This window comes from Schistocerca piceifrons, chromosome X (assembly GCF_021461385.2).
Source record: "Schistocerca piceifrons isolate TAMUIC-IGC-003096 chromosome X, iqSchPice1.1, whole genome shotgun sequence".
Taxonomy (NCBI): domain Eukaryota; kingdom Metazoa; phylum Arthropoda; class Insecta; order Orthoptera; family Acrididae; genus Schistocerca; species Schistocerca piceifrons.
Genome location: NC_060149.1, coordinates 270,837,547 through 270,858,732, shown reverse-complemented (window position 1 = coordinate 270,858,732; position 21,186 = coordinate 270,837,547). Strand labels below are relative to the sequence as shown.

Genomic DNA, 21,186 nt, shown 5'->3' with positions numbered 1-21,186 from the left:
AATGTTCCTTCACGTACATCGTGGCGACCTGAGAACGGGCCTGCCTGTCCTCTGCCTGTGCTGCACAGTTCTGGACGAGTCACAAAAAAATTTAATCCCGCAACGTCGTTAATTAACCCACTTAACACCGCGTGACACTCGCCGTGCACACTTACTGGCATCTTCCAAGCAGTAATGCTCCGGGCGTATCCGTGTAGCTCCTATATACACTAAAATGACAAGTCATGGGATAGCGATTCCACATATACAGATGGAGCTAGTATCCCATGCACAAGGTATGAAAGGACAGTAAATTGGCAGAGATGTCATTTGTACTCACGTGATTCGTGTGGAAAGGTTTCCGACGTGTTGTGGCTGAAGGCGGGAATTAACTGACTTTGAATGCAGAATGGCAGTTGGAACTAGACGCATGGGATATTCCATTTAGGAAATCGTTAGGGGTCTCAATATTCCGAGATCCACAGTGTCAGACATTACCTCTCACCACGGACAACGCAGTGGCCGACAGCCTTCACTAAACGACCGCGAGCAGTGGCGTTTGCGTGGAGTTTTCAGTGCTAACAGACAAGAAACATTGCGTCAAATAATCGCAAAACTCAATGTTGGATTTACAACGGACGTATCCGTTAGGAGAGTGCCACGAAATCTGGTCCTACTGGGGTACGGCAGTAGATGATGGACGCTAGCGTGTTTGCTAACAGCACGACATTGTCTACAGCGCCTCTCCTGGGCTCGTGGTCATATTGGTTGGACCATAGACGACTAGAAAACCGTGGTCTGATCATCAGATAAGTCCCGATTTCAGTTGGTAAGAGCTGATGGTAGGGTTAGTTGTGTGGCGCAGACCCCACGTAACTATGGACCCAAGATGTCAACACGGCAGTGTGCAATCTGATGGTGGGTGCATAATGGTGTGGGCAGTGTTTACGTGGAATGGTGGTGAACCGATCATTGACTGTAAATAGTTGTGTTCGGCTTCCTGGAGACCATTTGCAGTTATTCATGGACTTCATGTTCCCAAACAACGATGGAATTTTTATGGATGACAGTGCGCCATGTCACCGGGCTGCAATTTTTAAGAACATTCTGGAGAATTCGAGCGAATGATTTGGCCGCTCAGATCACCCGTCATGAATTCAATCGAACATTTATGGGACATAATCGAAATCAGTTCGTGTCCTACACTTGATTGATCGTTCCTGTCATATTCCCGAATATTGAACATACCTCCTGGCGCACCCTGCATATAAAGTTCTTCTCTTATAATATTGCTTTGCGTTTAACTTACCTCAAAAAGTTTCATTGCAGCCGATTGTATTCTTCTTTTGTCTTTCTCAGTTACTGTCCACGATACGCTTCTGTATATTACGATAAATGTAGCCATTACTTTGTAAATGCTAGCTCTGATTTCTCGTATTTTGTCATATTGATCATTCCTCTATATGTAGATGGGCGCCAAAATAATATTTTCACGCTCTATTTAAACGCACCCAAGCGAAGTGGCCCAATGCTTAGCAAACAGGACTCGGATTTGGGAGGAGCGGGATGAAAGCCTCGATGGTTTCTTTCCCCTTCCTTGTCTTACTTTAGCCCATGATCCGCCTCTGATTACCTCGTCAGATCTTCGTTTCTGTAGTCTCTTTCACCTAGGGTGGAACATGACCGTACCAGGAATTCGCACGTATGAGTAGAGCCTTAGGCAACCCTACCCGTGGTGCACAATTCTGCCAGGGCCCGAAAATTGTGGGACGCATAAACATTTTAAACAGTGTTAAATCTCGACAGAGTTATACTCTTAACAGTGTCAGCCGAGGTCCGATTGCGTCTACATGTCACAGTCTGGGTCCCGGGACCTAATGTTTTCCTTACAGTACGTTAAATTCTGACTTTCGTCGGAGTACGTTAAGTTCAGATTGGCCTGCCGTAAGTGATTTTAGATTATCATTCCTAAGGATAGAACGGATTAAGCTTTGTTCGCATTTGGAGAAATATGCGTCAAACGCAGCAGAAAAGCTGAATGTATCCATCAAAATCAGTATTGGAGTTTCAAGAAAATTCTTAATCATGCATATGCAGAGCCCTTAATTTCCGTCCGTGAGGTTTAATTACCCATTTTCACATGTATGTTACTGTAACGTGTTTAAGGTGGAACGAATCTGATCTGAGAATGCATTCTTGTGTCTGCTGAGAGGGATCATTTGTTGCATCGTATGGACCGACATATACGAAAACCTTGTACTGAAATTCCAGATACAGGTACAGCGTATGTGTATCCGACACCTATACTCCAGTTTGTTCCGCGTAGTAACGGGACACACGTCGCTGTGCAAAAGTGCATGGGCGTGCCTGACCTTGAAGCTGAGGCCGTTATGCGATGCCCTGTACCGCAGGTTTCTATATTCTTTACAGGCGTTCGACGGCTGGGTTTAACTGAAAACTTCTGTAAGCCACCTTACTATTGTTCATCAGTAGACTGCCATCCAGGAAGCCGGATGTCTAATCACACGAATTTTGACGTAAAAGAAGGTGTCTGTACAAAGCTTTGTGCTTGATCGTAAGCTCTTATGTTACGTTGTCTAATTGTTGTTACAATCTTCTTCTTTTGCTTGTGTCTTTGTGGCAGATTGACGCAGGGTCGTGGTTACTATTAACAGATGTGGCATGGTTAATTTAACGGCTGGCTGGATCCCCTTCGTGTTGCCATCGTTATCCCCGGCCCCGGACAGAATATGTGTACACCAACAGTCTGCTTGCAGTGTTATTCATGTCAAAGTGAGCGGAAGTTTTCTGAATGTTTGGGAATCGCGTAACTGAGGCGAGACTTGGGTACCAGCCCGGTGGTCACCTAGTGGTATGTGGAAACCACCTAAAATCATATCCAGGTTCGCTGGCACGTAGACCTCATCGTTACTCCGCCGAACGGATTCAATCCGGAACCGGCGCACCTCCCCATCCCGAAATAAGCGCTTTTGTTTGGTGCAATAGTGTTTTTTAAGCAGCCAGTCGTTACAGTGTCACTATTATATTTTAAAGTCATATATTTCTCTTGCCTGGCCAGATGGTTGCGATTGTCTTCGAGAGCATAACCTAAGGGTATATTATGAGCAAATGCTAGCAGTTACACGCTCATATTATTACACATAAACAGACGTGGCACGTCTGCAAAGTTCCACTGCTGGTCACTAAAATAATGCAACATCAGTAAGGATAACAAATAACGAAATTCTACTATTGTGCATACCGGACATGTTGTAGGAAGTATATACGAGGGCGTGCTGAAATATAATGCCTCCAATTTTTTATGTGAAAACTCATAAAGCTTCTTAAATGAAACAAATGTTATTAACAGTCGCATCTTTATTCTTCATGTCTACATGTTTATTTCTCAACATAGTGACCCTGGCGACGAACACGCTGTAGATTGTTTGACTTTGTTGACGCAGCCACAACCTCACCTCTGCTTGCATCGCTTCATCACTATCAAAGTGAAGTCCTTAAAGGTGTTCTTTAAGTTTTGGAAACATGAAAATCGGACGGGACCAAGTCGGGACTGTATGGAAGATGGTCGATGACAGTGAGCCTAAGACGCTGGATTGCTGCAGATGTCGCAGCGCTTGTGAGTGATCCGGCATTTTCATGCTGAAGGAGAGGGTGTTCCATATGTGGACGAAAACCTGGAATTCGAAACTCGATTGCAGCACGCTGTTTCTCACGTACCGACATAGTTACGTTACACGTCGCCATGTTACTGTCTCCAATTCGGAGTCCTCTAGCGGCAGAGGGCTGAAACACATAGACCTGAAGAATAAAGATATAGAATATTTATGTTTGTTTTATTAAGAAGCTGTAAGAGTTTTCACATGAAAGTTTCGGAAGAATTACTTTTCATCACACCCACGTATTTTACTTTTGTCTAGTTGACTGGTGCCTTTAAGAATGTCACCTAAGGGTGTATTATGAGAAGATGCTAGAGTTACATGTTCATAATATTAGACTTAAAAAGGCGTGACACGTTTACGACAGATAACGTGTTGCCTCTGCACTTCCACACTGCTGGCCACTTAAAAAAAAAAAAAAACAGTATCACCAATGGTATCAAATAACGCAGTTTTAGTTATTGTGCATATACAGTCTAATAGGACAAATGTGATTAAATTCGTAGGTAGTTTGAGGGTACACAGGGTCCGAAACTTTAGCATACAGAACTGGCTGGTTCAAATGACTCTGAGCACTATGCGACTTCTGAGGTCATCAGTCGCCTAGAACTTAGAACTAATTAAACCTAACTAACCTAAGGACATTTCACACATCCATGCCCGAGGAAGGATTCGAACCTGCGACCGTAGCGGTCGCTCGGTTCCAGACTGTAGCTCCTAGAACCTCACGGCCACTCCGGCCGGCCATACGGAACTGCCGCCTCTAGGAGCAGCAATGACTGTACGCCGGCTACGCATCATACCACGCTGATCTTGCATGGCAGATACGGGATACATCACTTCCTGTTGCTTCAACTCTGTGCCAGAGTTCATCACTCGTAGTGGCTTGCTAGTGGTTTGGTTTTGTATTGCTTTAGGCCGCAAAAAACAACAGGGCTGGCGATGGGGCCGTGATAATTTGTCTGCAACTCGTGTCGAGGCAGCTCACGACAGAATGGGCAACATGCGTTGTTTTGTTGTTGAAAGATGACATTAAGGTGATCTCGAAGAAAGGGCACAGGCACCGGCCGTAACATGTCACAAATCTAGCGCCTCTGTCCATATTACCAGATATCGAACGAGACGTGATCGTGATGTGTACAGAATGGCAACCCATCCTCAGGTGCTCGACCCGTATGACGATGACGAATGCAATCTGGCAACGTTCTTTCTCTTCAGAACCTCTATGCACGTGCGTGATGCAGTACGCTGATCCAGGACTCGTCTGAAAAGGCTCTATGGTGTCACTCCTACGTTCATTGTTGTCGCAGTTGTCGGCGCGCCTTCTGCTACCGCAAAGATGGCCGCAACAATGATTCCCATGCTGACAGTCCGCGGTGCTGCAGGCAGTGTCACACTTTTCGCGCGGGTACTTCTTTGCTGCAAACAATCTCATTTCATGACTAAATGTTCGTGACGTGGGTGTACGATCCTGCACGGCCGAGTGGACAATATGTCTGTCGTCTCGGGTGCTAGTCGCGTGGGGGCCATTGACGTCATGTATGCCTCTTTAGAAACTATCGTTTCCATGTTTCATGACAGTTGCGAGATTTCTACCAAACAACAGTCTCGATAGTCCACGATTCCGCCACTGTCGAACTGTGGCTTCTTATACGATCCATAGCACGATCTTCTCTCAGACCACCAACATACAGTTGCCATGTCTGAATGAGAAACCAGTTGCGTAAGCTTTTCTTATATGTAGAATGTAGACAGCGGTACACTTACCTACTTCAGCTGAAATGGAATGCTAATCATTTGCATATCCAAGCTTACTGTACACTTCATGCCAGTTTGACGTTTGTTGCTTGCCGTCTTCGTTGAACTTCAGCTTTAATGGGAAGCAATGTATGTTTGTGGTTTACATTAGGATAACGTGTTCAGACGATTACACAAGCCAAGAAAGTTAGAGTGGAGGCTGATATTGATTGTGGGCAGTTTGTAGATTCTTTCTGTGAGGCATTTTTTATTTTGGAGGTTTATTTCAATGAACATGTGCATTTATTAGGTCTGTTAGCTCTAATGAACGTAAGCATATAATAGCCAAGAGGTGAAAAGAATGCGAGATAAGGTACAGCTTCATTCATGTCTCGACCATAGGCGTCCGCAGCTGCAGATTACACAATAAACATTTTCCTTTCCATGAATTGAGACCTAAAATTCCGTTGGGTGCAGCCCAATGCCACATGCACACCGACGAACCCTGCAATCAAGTTGGCATGGCTAGAGAATAATGTGTCAAACTTCAGACGAATATTGCATTTGTGACAAAATAAAACACCTACAGCCGTCCTTATGATTTTATTTTATTTTGTTGCAACCAGTTTCAGCGCTTCAATGTGCCGTCTTTAGGCTCTAATTGATGCAGAATGGGTTGATATGATCCCTATATATGTCGCATCAGTTGGCAGCATAACTGGATACGCAGATAATGTGTCATCACTCTAACCGTCCTAGGTTATGCTGGCAACTGATGCGATATATATATAGGGATCATATCAACGTGTTCCGCATTAACTACAGCCTGAAGATGGCGGATTGAAGGGCTGAAACTGGTTGCAATAAAATAAAATCATAAGGACGGCTGCAGGTGTTTTATTTTGTCAGAATAGTAAACGCCCGTCTTCCCAAAGACCTCCTGCCAAAAGGATGGACGAACAAAAACTTGAATATTGCATTGGTTCAACTGCTGGAGGTCACTTCAACCATCCGATTGGAGCATGATTTTGGTCGATCTCCAACGTTCGCCTTGCGGTATACTGGCCCTAGGCTACTGGCCAGCGCAAATAATATTGCTTTCTAAACACATTTTGTTCAATTTTAACTACACCAGTTAACATAAAAAATAGAAACCATGAATAAATGCATTAACGTGATCAGATGCGAAGTTTTGTGTGCTAACAAATTGTTGTAAATGCTATCAAATTTGAATAAGCCTTCCATAAAGTTTATTCCCTATTTCTCCAATTCGAGGAGTATTAATTTGCTATTTTTTTGTATTGTTCTGTCTTTCTTTCTGTAGCAGATTCTTTTATTTTAAGTTTCCGCATATTATTATGGGAATTTTAATAAAGTTTTTGTGGGTATTTTGTAGTGTTATTTTATAACTATTTGGATACTCTGGATGTAATCGTATGAGGTTGTAATTTGCGATCGTTGGATCAAAAAGGTGGCATCCATATTGATTTTAGTTATGCAAAAATGTGTAATTGCATATACCTTTGAAATATGCTCACCATTTAGGAATCCGAGCAGTCTGCCTCAAAATGCTAAGCTGATAACTAACAGTCGTTTGAAGTAATAAAAGTTTTGTGTACTTCTTGTCAAATTTAGTCACTGGGGCACGACACGTTTCCAAACACACTGACTGGTTATATGAAAATTGTCAATTTTAGAATTTTGTCCCCCTTGCGAAAATTTCTGCGGGCTCCGATGGTCTCGACTTGCAATATGCTGTCCTCATTTTGTGTGCTCTAGTCCCATTTGTCTTATATCGTCAGCGTGCGGGTGCTGATGACTGCGATGTTGAGCGCCCTAAAGATGCAGCAGCAACAACAACGACAGTCGACTTCCAAATTTCTTGGGAGTTGAGCTAGCGGTGGTGGTGAGGAAGGGGGACGGAGGCAGAGGCTCAGTGAAAATCGTCGAAAGGTGCGATGAAGGACAGGATATTTGTGTGCGTGGGTGATATCATGAAAATATACATCCAAGGTGGACATAGAGTAGCAATGTGAAGCGTCTAGCTGCAACCCGTGGAATATGATACCGATAAGCTGTGTTGACCCTTTGCCCTAAATTTGGCAGTGGAAGAGATTACTAACTGGCGTGCTACAGACCACGTTCCTCGACTTCATTCACCGTGATGTCACGGCGTCGTGCGATCTCTCACTCACTTCCGCGGCCGGAAATGACGATGAGTAGCACGCGGTACAAATAAGCGACATACTGCGTCACTAATTAGCAAGGAAACTTACCAAGGGGAAAGGAACAACACTTGGGTACGAGAGTTTCAACGATTTTGAAATTGTATAACAACGAACTGAAGGAACTATAAGGAAACGTGAATACACATCTTCATAAAAAAAAAAAAAATGTAACGAACAAGTGTGATGTGGAGTACTGATGAAATGAGACCGAACATGTGACAATATTAGAATCGTTATAGCTTCATCTGTTCGAAATCCAACTGTAACGTAACTTCAGATTGGGTGACGCTAAAAAAAGTAAGATCTGTGTCATGTCAGGGGAGACAAACAGAGGAACTAAACTCTTTCAAAGAATTTGGGAGAGCACAGTTCGACAGAGCTAAAAACAATAGTTCGGTAGTCTGCAGCTGGTTCATTCAACAGTGGCCTCTGGAAGCTCGCAGAGCACCTCCTCTAGACACCTTAAAGTTACTCAGCCTTTCTCCAAGCATTCAAGGGAGAACATAAAATTTCCCTTTAGTCATAGCTCGTAAAAAAATTTAAAACCGTATCATTATACATTCGCGGCAGAAGTGAAAATGGTCATTAAATATGAACAGAAAATGGAGGGGGGAGAAAGGGACTATTGATGTCAGCCGCATCGGAACATGACGCGGAATCAGCGGCGATGAGTGAAAATGTGTGCCGGACCGGGATTCGAACACGGGATGTCCTGCTTACTAAGCACTTGCGTTAACCACTGCGCCACTCGGACACAGTGTTCATCGTAACTGCGCGGACTACCTCGGCATGCCTCTCGGCCGACCCACATTCCCACCGAGAGCCACCTATTCGCAGTCCCTGTCTAGGTCCTCCATGCTCACCACTTGGAGATTCCCGCAGGTCAGACGTAATCCTGCATCCGCACTGAAGAAGGTGGATTCGTTGCCCATCGGAGGGAATCAGTTATATGAATACGTGGCGCTCGGCGGGAGTGTGGCTCGACCGAGAGTTGTACCGAGATACGCCGCGCAGTCGCGATAAACACTGTCCGGGTGGCGCAGTGGCTAACGCAACTGCTTAATAAGCAGGAGATCCAGGGTTCGAATCCCAGTCCGGCACACACATTTACTCGTTGCCGCTGATCCCACGTCAAGTCCCGATGCACTTGGCATCAATAGTCCCTTATCTTTCCTTTCCTTTCCTTTCCTTTCCTTTCCTTTCCTTCCTCCCCCCTCCACCTTCAATTTACATATGATGTGTCACAACTGCGGATTCCGCGTGGTGTACGTTCTTTCGGATATGTCTGAAAGAGCAGACACCACGCGTTCATATAAATGGTCATTAAAGACTAAGACATATTTCAAACCCGCATGTGCAATAGTGACAGAGCCACTGTTCGGCCAAAGGTTTGGGCAGAGCAAGAACGAGACTCCCTAGATATTACGCAGCTGATTTTTGTCCGATTTACATAAGCAAACGGAGAGTGAGAAATTAACAAATGGGATATCCAGCTTACCAGCGTGCAGTCTAGTTTTGCACAGAAAGATTCAATTGGTTGAAAGTAATCAGGGTAATTAAGAAAGCTTACTTAGTTACTTAAGGGGGGTAGGACGTCAAACGGGCCGACTTGGAGCAGGAGAGGCACCACAGGACATTTTATTTTCTACTGTCTATACTTTTACAAATAAATTCATAAAACTTTGTCAACATGACCAGGAAGGATTCAGGATTCACACTCATAGCAGTGGAAGAGCAAAAACATAACAAAATAAATTTCTTTAGATATGAAATTTCATCATTTTTTCACTTACTGTTAGCTGCATTTGTTGCTATGGGTACATTTTTCTTCACAAATAAGAGATTCTTTGATGAATTTTGCACAGCATACAAACCATACTTACAGGTGTACGAAACTCTAGAGTTTTCCAAATCTATAAAAAACTGTGGTAAGAATTGAGATAATTAACTACAAAATTTGATTTTTTCTAAACATAAAGTTTAAAACGTAACAGCTCATTCATTTTGTCATAAATTAAATAGATTGTAGAGTTTCAGACACCCGTAAGTATGGTTTGTATGCTGTGCAAAATTCGTCGAACAGTCTCTCTTACTTATGAAGAAAAGTGTACCTATAGCAACAAATGCAGCCAATAGTAAGTGAAAAAAATGATGAAATTTCACATGTAAAAAAATTATTTTGTTATGTTTTTTAACTTCCGCTGCTACGAGTGTGAATCCCGAATCCTTCCTGGTCACGCTGACAAAAGTTTTATAAATTTACTTGTAAAAGTATAGACAGTGGAAATTAAAATGTCCTGTGGTGCCTCTCCTGCTCCAAGTCGGCCCGTTTGACGTCCTATCCCCCTTAAGGGGAAATTGAAATATTTCACTCACGTCTGCTGCTAGCGATGTAAATGAAACGTCAAAAAACATCAAATCACAGCATAAACTGAAACTCCTTAGCTTTCTCCTAATCTTTATTCTCTTAATAATAACGGAATACCGGTCAACATTTAAATATATTATACGTCATGTTTCTGGACAAATCTTGAAAATTTAAAAAAAATTATGAAAAAAATGGTCAAACGCACTGCGAAATAATTTGTCTAAAAGCAAGAACTAAAACATGTGACACGCCTTTTTTATGTAATTAATTATAGTTTTCTTCGACACTGTGACGTGGGGGAGAGGTCAATAGTGTTCTAGGTTCACACACACAGTTACACAATAGAAGTCCATGAATGCTAGGCTGACGAACGAAGTTATCATTTGTTTGCAGGAATAACATGGGACGTTTATTGCGCGAGTTGCATGTCAACTACATTGGCGTCCAAAATTAAAGCAACAAACGGAAATTTTGCAAGGTTACGTTTATTTTGCCGCAAAGCAGTATAAACAAGTGATAGTAAAATACTAGAAATGTAACAAGAAATGCAACATGCAGACAATCATGTTCTTCGTTTTCTTCCAACTTCTCGGATTTGCATACACATTGTGACAACTGGTTAATGTGGGTGTGACCACCTCTGGCAGCAATACAGGCCTGACAATGACGGAACATGCTGTAAACGATGTCATCAGTCTCTTGTTGAGGCAATGAAATGAGTGAATGGCATCGTTGGCCGGGAGGCCCCTATCCGGGGAAGTTCGGCCGCCAAGTGCAAGTCTTATTTCATTCGACGCCACATTGGGCGACTTGCGCGCCGGTGATGAGGATGAAATGACGATGAGGACAACACAACACCCAGTCACTGAGCGGAGAAAAATCTCCAACCCGGCCGGGAATCGAACCCGGGCCCGCTTGCATTGGAGAGCGATCACGTTACCACCCAGCTAAGCAGGTGGACGTTGAGGCAATAACTCCCGTTCTTCCTGCAGAGCTGCTCGCAAATTTTGGAGAATGTTCAGCGAATGCTGGCGTGATGCAGCACGTCTCCCTAGTGCATGCCCTATGGGAATCAAATCGGGAGAGCGAGTAGTCCACGCCGTGCGTGCAATATTTTCCGTTTCCAAAGAAACCTGTGATCTATGAGGTCGACTATTACCATCCATCAGTACGAAGTCTGGACCCACAGCTTCTCACAACAACCGCACAGTGGGTCCCAAGATATCGTCACTATACCTGACAGCAGTTAAACCTTCCTGATTCACCCGTAGAATTTCATGGAGAGGTGTTCGACTGGTAAACATAGTCCCTGCCCACACCATTAAGGATTCTCTTCGTTATCGGTCTCTTCTCGCAATGTTTGGGTCCCAAAATCGTGTTTCACGTTCACAACAAATGCGAATCCGTCGAGAATCACTCTTCAGACCATATCGGGACTCATCTGGAAAAGAACATTGGCCCATTGTTCGACTGTCCAGGTGGCATGTTGACGACTCCACTCGAGATGTTTCTTTCTGTGAAGACGCGTCTGAGGTACACATCCAGCAGGTCTTCGACAGTAAAATCCACTCTGCTGAAGCATTCTGTACACCGTTTGCTTCGATACAACACGTCCAGTGGATGCTACAAGGTCAGACGCCAGTTATGCAGTACTAAGGCGGTATCGTCGTACACTTACGGCCAAAACCGGTCCTCTTTTTCTGATGTCACATGTGTTCAGCCATGCCGTGGTCTTTGGGATACAGTTTCGGTCTCTCTAAACCATCGCCACATCCGAGAAACAACAGAACGATTCACATTAAGCCATCGGGCCACAGTTTGCGACTATCCTATGGCCCTCCACCGGAGAATGTCTGGTAGCTGTGCCATACTGCACCGCCAGTGATTGTGTACACGGCGATTGTAGATGTGGGACTACCCGATAAACACTGCCCCGTTTGGGAGTCGCCCTGGTGCCATCGTTGGCGTTATTGTCCGTTGACCGGAATGCCATCTTCCGTGCAGAACACAATCGGACGGGCATCTGTTGAGAGTTCGTGTGATTATATCGCGAATTAAACACAGGACGGGGAAATAGCGGTTTGCTGCTTCAATTTTGGATACCAGTCTAGCAACAATGTGTCGATGGAACATCCATATTGAAGCGAGTAAAAGGGGAAAAATGGCTAAAGAGCCCATGAAAAGCATTATATATTCAGTCCTTGGTGAAAATGTTGCTGACAGGGGTCTATTTCTTCAAGATTCCTGGCCAGGACACAACTACTACAGTCCTATTGGAGAATGATGATGATGGTTGGTTTGTGAGTTTTTTCACAGTCCAATCTAGCCACTGTCACGAATGATGATGATGAAATGATGAGGGCAACACAAGCACCCAGTCCCCGGGCAGAGAAAACTCCCCAACCCGGCCGGGAATCGAACCCAGGACCCCGTGATCCAGAGGCAGCAACGCTAGCCACATCCCCCCCCGTTTTGTTCGTCTGATCGTTGTGTTTGGTCGATGCGGACGTCACATGACATCCGTTAAAGTTCGTTTGTTGATCCTTCCACTCAGTTTTTTATTACAGAGGCCAACCAGCTCTCTGACCGAACACGCTGAGCTAACGTGCCGGCTTAACTTACAGATACATGTACTACCACCAACGACAACCAAATACTGCCTGTCTGAAGGGAATTTTTTTGAATTTACAAACTCTATGCCAGGCGCCTTGTTTTATGTACGCTTGCAGACTGACAAACTTAAGGTCACGTTACATGATCGATATTTCATCTTCTGTGTTCATTCAGTTACCTATAATCACCTCTCGAGATTGAAATACAGAGCTGTGGCAACATATACCTGACAGTGATCTGGTTACGAAGCCGATTTCCTGTGCCATGATTTGATAATGTGACTAATGTGGCTTCTGACATTGGACTGCTGCAGTGTGGGAACGTCGAAACTGATGTAGCGTATTCATATATTGTCCTTGTCAAGCGTGTAGACTGCTCTGTTCCGCTGTGTTTTGATCACTTCACTGAAACTCCACTTTTTCACTTCGATGACGAATAAGGGAAGAACGTACGTCAATACAACAACAACAACTACTTTGGGAAATATGATTCTATAAGTACAGAATGTGTCAACACACATTGCTTCAAGAAAAGTTTAACTTTTTCCAACTATTAGCTCATTTATGACTCTTGTGAATATGTTGGCTCCAGATGTCACTTACAGAGTACTGTTTCTGTAGCGACTTGCGTTTATGTACACCACCTGATCAAAAGTACCCGGAAACATGTTAATCTATATTAATAAGGAGTGTGTTCACCCTTCGTCCTTACGACGGCTTGAATTCTGCCGCGCAGCCTCCCAGTGAGCTGCCTGAATGTCAGTGGAGGAATGGCAGCCTGTTCTTCCTCATGAGCCGAAACCAGAGAAGTTAGTGATGTGGGAAGCTAGGATCTGGAGCGGAGCCGACGTTCTAACTCATCCTAAAGGTTTCAGGCCAGTCTGTTCCAGGATTGTTGTCCACAGACCATAGCCTGACTGATGCTGCTTTATGACAGAGTGCATTGACATCCTGATACAGACGATCATCGCTTCCGAACTGTTCCTATACACGCATTACTCAATGAAGTAAAATTTATTCATATCCTTGCACATTTAGCGTTTCCTTAAGAACAGTAAGAGGACCACTTTAACCACGAGAAACACCTCCTCCATACCGAAACACCGCCTCCTCCGTACTTCACTGTTGACACTATACATGACGGCACGTAACGTTTTCCAGGCATTAGCTAAACCCAGACCTTTCCGTCGGATTGCTACAGGGTGTATAGCACGATTAATCACTCCACATCACTTGTTCCCAGTAATGCACAGTCCAGTGGCGTCACTATTTACATCATCTCAAGCGTCGCTTAACATTGACCACAAAAAATGTGTGGCTTAAGAGGAGCCCATCGACCACTGTGTCCCATTCTTTTTAACTCCCTATGCACAGCTGTCAGTGTTTCTCTACTAACAACAAAATACTTCCTGTCTCCTTTTATACTAGCGGGTCCACTTCTCATGACATCTAGTGGTTCATTTCGCATTGCCTTTGGATATCCGGATACTTTTGATCAGATAATGTACTACTACTACTACTACTACTACTACTACTACTACTTCTTCTTCTACTTCTCCCGAACAAGCCATGAAGGCCCAACGGTATCGACCGGCCGCCGCGTCATCCTCAGCCCACAGGCGTCACTGGATGCGGATATGGAGGGGCCTGTGGTCAGCATACCACTCTCCCGGCCGGATGTCGGTTTACGAGACAGGAGCCGCTACTTCTCAGTCAAGTAGCTCCTCAGTTTGCCTCACAAGGGCTGAGTGCACCCCACTTGCCAACAGCGCTCGGCAGACCGGATGGCCACCCATCCAAGTTCTAGCCCAGCCCGACTGCGCTTAACTTCGGTGATCTGACGGGAACCGGTGTTATCACCGCAGCAAGGCCGCTGGCCCAGATAATGTACAGGGTGTATCAAAAAAGAATCCTCCGAATTGAAACAAATCAAAACAATTATGTTATTTGAGGTATGTGCGTGAACGACGTAGTGTTGGAAAGAGCAAACGTTCGAGTTTTACATAGTTACGCCTTACATGCCACACTGGCATCTGGAAGTGCGAGAATTTTTAAATCAAAGGATTACTGAACGACTGATCAGTCGCACTGGACCAAATGTTTCAACCTTACATTACTGGCCTCCAAGGTCACCGGACCTCTGTATGCGATTATTTCTTGTGGGGGTTTATAAAAGACTGTGTTTATGGGCCTCCGTTACCAACAACAACGAATGAACTGAGACATCGCATCACAGCAGCTGTGGAAGCTGTACCTCAAGACTCCTCGCTGCAGTGTGGGAACAATTTGAATACCCCGTAGACATATGCCGTGCATCTCAAGGGGGCATATTGAACACCTATGAAAACGTATGAAAAAAAACTTTTTGAGTTTCCCGTTCATCAAGAAACAAAATTCATTCTATATGTTTATTACATTCAGAAATATAGACGTGCCAGATCAGATGATTCCTTTTCATACACCCTGCATTTTGCAGTGCTGTAGGCGGTTCTCAGACAATTTGCGAGGCATACGTGATACAAAAAAGGAAAAACAAACTTTAAATGACAGTTATAGTTGGAATGAATTCACCTGAAATAACTATTGGCTGTCTATGTATTACATGCGTAGACAGCTGCGGTACACAAAACTGCCGACGGAAGCTCCTCGTAGCAAGACATTATCAGCTAAAAGTAATAAGAAGAAAGCTGAGACTCTGTTGTCGACATCGCCAAACACTGCAGAATTTATCCCAAAAGAAACTTATGTGACTCGTAAATCACTCCATAACTCAAGCAATTTTGTAGTGCAATCAAAGTCCCAAGTGATTTGCACTAACCTGTGACGAAGAAAACGATTGTACGACTCAGTGACGACAAGAAAATTCAACAACAAACGACGACGACTAATTAGACCCGTTGATTCATCACCTAGCTTCTTACTACAACGTTAAGACTTACACAGGCCTACGTCAGACTGCTTACTTTCTACTGTTAAACATGCAGGTGGTTTTGCGAGTGTTGGCTCCAGTATCTTTGTATTCTGTTGCTTCTGTTGTTACCTAACAAGGAAGATTTACGGCCAAGGATTGTGTAGACGTCTGCTAGTCCTGTTGAGGCCAGATTTGATGAGAATGCAAATGGACTTCAACGCTATAGTAGTCTGGCCAGCCGTACGACCCGCCGGCCTTTGTGGCCGAGCGGTTCTAGGCGCTTCAGTCTGGAACCGCGCGACCCCTACGGTCGCAGGTTCGAATCCTGCCTCGAGCATGGATGTGTATGATGTCCTTAGGTTAGTTAGGTTTAAGTAGTTCTAAGTTCTAGGGGACTGATGACCTCAGATGTTAAGTCCCATAGTGCTCAGAGCCAGTCGTACGACCCGAACAACAAAGAATAGCTGCGGTTGGTTTTTTTAACGGTGAACCTTGCAGATTTCTTAAAAGATATTAAGGCTGATTCGACAGTGCGTTAGTAACCTTCGTTTAGATGTTGCAACAACCATCTGAATTTGTTGCATTTGTTGTTCCGCCTACCTACCCTCATTGTTTTTTTTCCCTTTTACATTAACACTTCTTTACACATATAGCACCATCCACTATTAGTGACAACAGGGTCTATCATAAGACTGTGGGAAGCATCAGCACACGGTTCGCTCAATTAAGAGAGGTGTCGGAGCCTTAATCAATTAGGTCCCCATTGTAAACCATCTTTAATCGTATGCTGGTGATGCAGAATAGGTTTCTTCTTTCTACTGTATAGGCAATTGTCGTACACAGCATGTACCACTCTACTTTATTTCGAAATTAGATTCTTTTGCTGTATGAAGGCGAGCGCATGTGCGTGTATGACACTATTTTTAAGACGGTACCCTGGTACAGTTTAAACTAAATTGACCTATAATTTTATTAGCAGCATTCATATAAGTTTATTGCTCATTAGTAACGCCAACATTCTGTGCACCAAGGGAGTGACTTCTCTATCAGCAGAGTGGGTAAAGAGCTACAAAATAACAATTTTCTTAGCATTGAGAGACGTAGTTTCATCAGAAAAAAAGTAGCCTTTAATTTTTAAAACGTGCCTTAGAAATAATTTACACATTGCAAACATTTTTCACTTTTGTGTGAATGCTTTCCTGATTCTTCTGCTTTGTGAGTCTTAAAAACAGCGTATAATCTTCACAGAGTGCAGGTAACAATTTTGTAAAAGAGATGTTGATGAACTCTGTCCTCGTGTACAATCTCAAGACAACTAGCGTGATTGTATGCACAAAACTTGAGACGTATACATGGTTAATAGGTGCACCGCATCAACTTCAGAAATTGGTACCTCATTCCAGATTTCAACAACATAATGAGCACGCTGAATGTACATGTGTGTGTTTTTCTGATGCACTTTACATGGGTCGGTAATGATTAAAACACACATTTCTGTGGAGCCTAATTGTTTGTGTGAGGTTGCTGAACACGTAATTATTTTGTATCGAGGTAACATGATAATTCAAAACGCCGTCTGATAGCGCCATAGTAGTGGAAAGTGACTGGTATATATCCCTTCACTCTCATTCTGGCTGTGCACTAAATGTGAGACTAGGAGCGGCGGACTAAGGAGGAGTGTTTATGCTATTGGCTGCACGAAGTGACTTTCCGTGTTAAGTTTACATCCGTCTTTGTATCCTTCAGCGGTTGGATTCTCACTGAGGCAGTTAACGTCTCTGATTTCGTTTGTGGTATGCACAGTAGATTTATTAGATGTTGATCTCTAACTCATTTTCCTCTATTCTCTGCTAACCAGTTCTGTCTCCTTAAAAAAAAAAAAAAACAAAAAAAAAAAAAACGGACCGTACTTGCAGCTTACTATAGATTGACTGCAGCGTAGCAGGCGGGTGCTACAATATCCTGACTCATCAAGCAAGGGATATACATCTACATGATTATTCTGCAGTTCACAATTAAGTGCCTGGCAGAAAGAGTGTCTTTGAAACTGTTAGATGTGGTTCAGTGGTTAAAACTGTTGATTAGTATTAGAGAGAAACCAGCTTAAATTTATGTCCATCCTTTTCAATTACGTGATTTAATGGAGCGTCAGAAAGTGTAAGAGTGTTTACTACTACTACTACTACTAATACAACATTGGTCTTATTAAATTCATTTAGCCGGCCGCTGTGGACGAGTGGTTCTAGGCGCTTCAGTCCGGAACCGCGCTGCTGCCACGGTCGCAGGTTCGAATCCTGCCTCGGGCTTGGATGTGTGTGATGTCCTTAGGTTAGTTAGGTTTAAGTAGTTCTACGTTCTAGGGGACTGATGACCTCAGTAGTTAAGTCCCATAGTGTTCAGAGCCATATGAACCAAATTCATTTAATGTTTACGGGTTTTCTCACTGTGCAGTTTTCTGAATGCGTTGAAAATATGTGTGATCGTGGCATAGTTTCCAAAAATAGATTGCTCGTTTGTTCAAATCTCTGGTATACAACGTACAAAAACATATCATTGAAGGCTGAAGTAGTGACAGATTTTGCAGTCTTGTTCCTAATTCAAGAATACTCTTCGACACACCAACGAAGGATTGATGGCTGGAGTTTTATCTATAAAAGGTTTACGTTAAACCTTCAAACGGTATTGTATACCATCTCCTTGACATGTAGCCCAGCTTTCATGAGTTAAGACACCGCTTATGTGTTACTGTATGCTGGTGAGATCCGTCACTTTATTTTTCTGTGACCCTGCAAAGAAGTGGTGCGGCGTGAAAGCCATTCGTTCTCTCTTACAAACGTCAATGTAATCTCCAAAGTGCCGACGTACATTTAAAATGTATGTCTTGTCGTTGTGTAAAATATCTTGGGGGTAGAATATGTAGATACCTCCCAGACGGAAACTGTGTGCCCAGGTAAGCAGTATGAAAGCAGTTGTGTCTACAGATTTTGCCTCGAGCGAAAGCACAGTTGATATTCTGTGGTAACTATACATCATTCCGGGTGTTGTCTCTATCTGACACTGTGTGTTTACTGCCCTCACCGCATGCTAAAACGGGAGAGAAAATTCCATATTGTTTATTAAATTACTTCACGTTACACAAGAGAATACGGTTTTTTACCACACTTTTCTCTCTCTTCAGTCTGCAATAATTACCCACTGAGTGATAAGCCACAGATCGTAGCACGATAAATATAAGTTACTGTGCGCTGTTGAATTTATTTCTTAGGCCGTGATTTGTCCTTCGAATGGCTACTGTAGAGCTGTAATCAAGCTACCTTATCAGCTAACCACACACTCCAGACACAGATGTTACACTCCTCTTTTCACAAGTGCTGAAAAAACATGCAACTGCCTTCGTCGTTGTTGTAATGTATAATTCCTGCTAACGAATTTTGAGGCTAATGTTAGAAATGCATATAGTTAGGAGTCAACCTGACATTCAGATATAAAGAATTGCAGGAACCATAAACAAGTCAAATCAGGGTGGTTGGACAAGATAAAAATCATGACTTCTTGTTACTAGCACACTGCTTCTAAAATTCCACCAAATTTATAGTAATATCAATAATGATAGTCAAACGAACATTGGGTGTGTCTGCCGATAATAAGTGTTTTCCCAGAGGGAAATCTCCAACTGACTACATTCCGAGTGGTTCTAGGCGCCACAGTCTGGAACCGCGCGACTGCTACGGTCGCAGATTCGAATCCTGCCTCGGGCATGGATGTGTGTGATGTCCTTAGGTTAGTTCGGTTTAAGTAGTTCTAAGTTCTAGGGCACTGATGACCTCAGCAGTTAAGTCTCATAGTGCTCAAGCCATTTGAACCTTTTGACTACATTCAGAGCTATCTTATAGGGGTTGAAAATTTATGCTGGAAAGTAACAAATTTTCCTCAACAATAGATACGGATATACATCCCACATACAGATCATTTATTTGTCTTACGATCACTGAGTAGAGAGACAGATTCCTTTTTAACGATTGCATGCGCATAAAACTGTCATGAGACTGTACATGTTAGTTTCGGAATCGCGAGCTTGTTAAATGCTTCTCGATGGGGGTTCATGAACTAACATCATGCTCCAGTTGCCAGCAAGACAGCATATTCAGTACAAAAATTAAAATACGAAACATACATAGCGTAAAAACATGTAAAATCACAAACGTAGTTGTGGTCCAGGAGCGCAAGAACACACACAAAAACTATTTGAATATTTAGGTTTTCATACTTTGAAGGCTGTCGGGAACAAATTATCGTGTTAAAATGAACAAAATATGTTCGGACGCTTACAGACATTGTAGACAGACTAATTATTATTATTGTAGCACTGACGTGTAGAGAAGATTGGGAATTCCAGGTGCTGGAGACTTAGTATATTATGACAAGCACCAAGAGTGAAAAAATATGTCGAGATCATTAAACAATATTCGGACTACTCATTCAGTTCCGCAAGAATAAGTAGAAATACCGTCTGGGGGTTTAATTGCACGAACTGTTCTAGCATTTAGAATGAGATTTCACTCTCCAGCGAAGTGTGCCCTCATATGAAACTTCCGTGAAGATTAAAACTATGTGCCGGACAGAGACTTGAACTCGGGGCATTTGCCTTTCGCGGACAAGTGCTCCACCAGCTGAGCTACCCAAGCACTACTCACGCCCCGTCCTGACATATTTAATTCCGCCCGTACCTCGTCTCCTGTCTTCCAAACTTCACAGAAGCTCTTCTGTTGGAGTCTCGGTCCGGCACACAGTTTTAATCTGCCAGGAAGTTTCATGTCCTAGCATTAGCTGCAACTGATTGCCAACACGAAATTTGGACTGGGTATCTCAAATAAATGTCAAGTGCCCTGAGTACTACGAATAGTGTTGCTAATTATAGCTATGTAAGAGATTTGAAACACAGTGAACTTCAGCACACATAGCGTTATGTCTTAGCATTCATAACAGTGTTAAATTACACACATACTGCAGAGGGCAGCACAGCATGCTCTTTACTAGAAAATACCAACAGATGACGTGTTTCATTTCGTCCCCCAACAAATAGTGGTCCAATTCTTATGCGCGTGGTGTACTCGGGCTCAATCGATGAACTGATATACAACGCCATGGGGCTGTTGAGCTATTTACGTTCTGTATAGTATTAAGGATACGGACCTGCTTCCCTGCTATGGCAATACCTTCCGCTACAGAATAAAAAACTGATTATGCATAAAGCCAGTAAGTCAGAGATAACGGTAGCGACGCGTAAAAAATTAATGGGAAAATTACGACGACATGACATATATTCTCTCTGTTGCAGGTAGTCTGACTGGCAACTGTGTTAAGTTTGCGCATCGAAGTGCCGAAGAGTTACATGAGTCTTTAGCAAGGAGGCCCCCAAGAAGTCATTCCATGTTGCCAATCGGAACTTCGGCATGCGACGAGCACCGGTGCACAAAGTTCTTCACAAATGTCAGCATATAAAATACTAAAGTGTCAGTTAAATGGTAGTCCACATTTGATATCGTATGTCGTAGACATCTTTAACCGCTATCAAGGAGGTGCCTACATACTGTCATTGTTAAGTTGTAAGGATGAACCGACTTCCCATGCTTCTAGTGGAGTTAGACAACAGTTGCAGAATTTCGGGAGTCAG

At 43.3% G+C, this 21,186-nt stretch overlaps 1 protein-coding gene and 1 pseudogene across 2 annotated transcripts in view; one reads left to right on the top strand and one right to left on the bottom strand.

The window, feature by feature from the left end:
• The window catches only part of LOC124721456 (protein DENND6B), a 215,806-nt gene that overhangs the window by 40,421 nt on the left and 154,199 nt on the right, over nucleotides 1–21,186 (top strand). The window lies entirely within an intron of this gene.
• LOC124723604 lies at nucleotides 14,362–14,479 on the bottom strand (annotated as a pseudogene).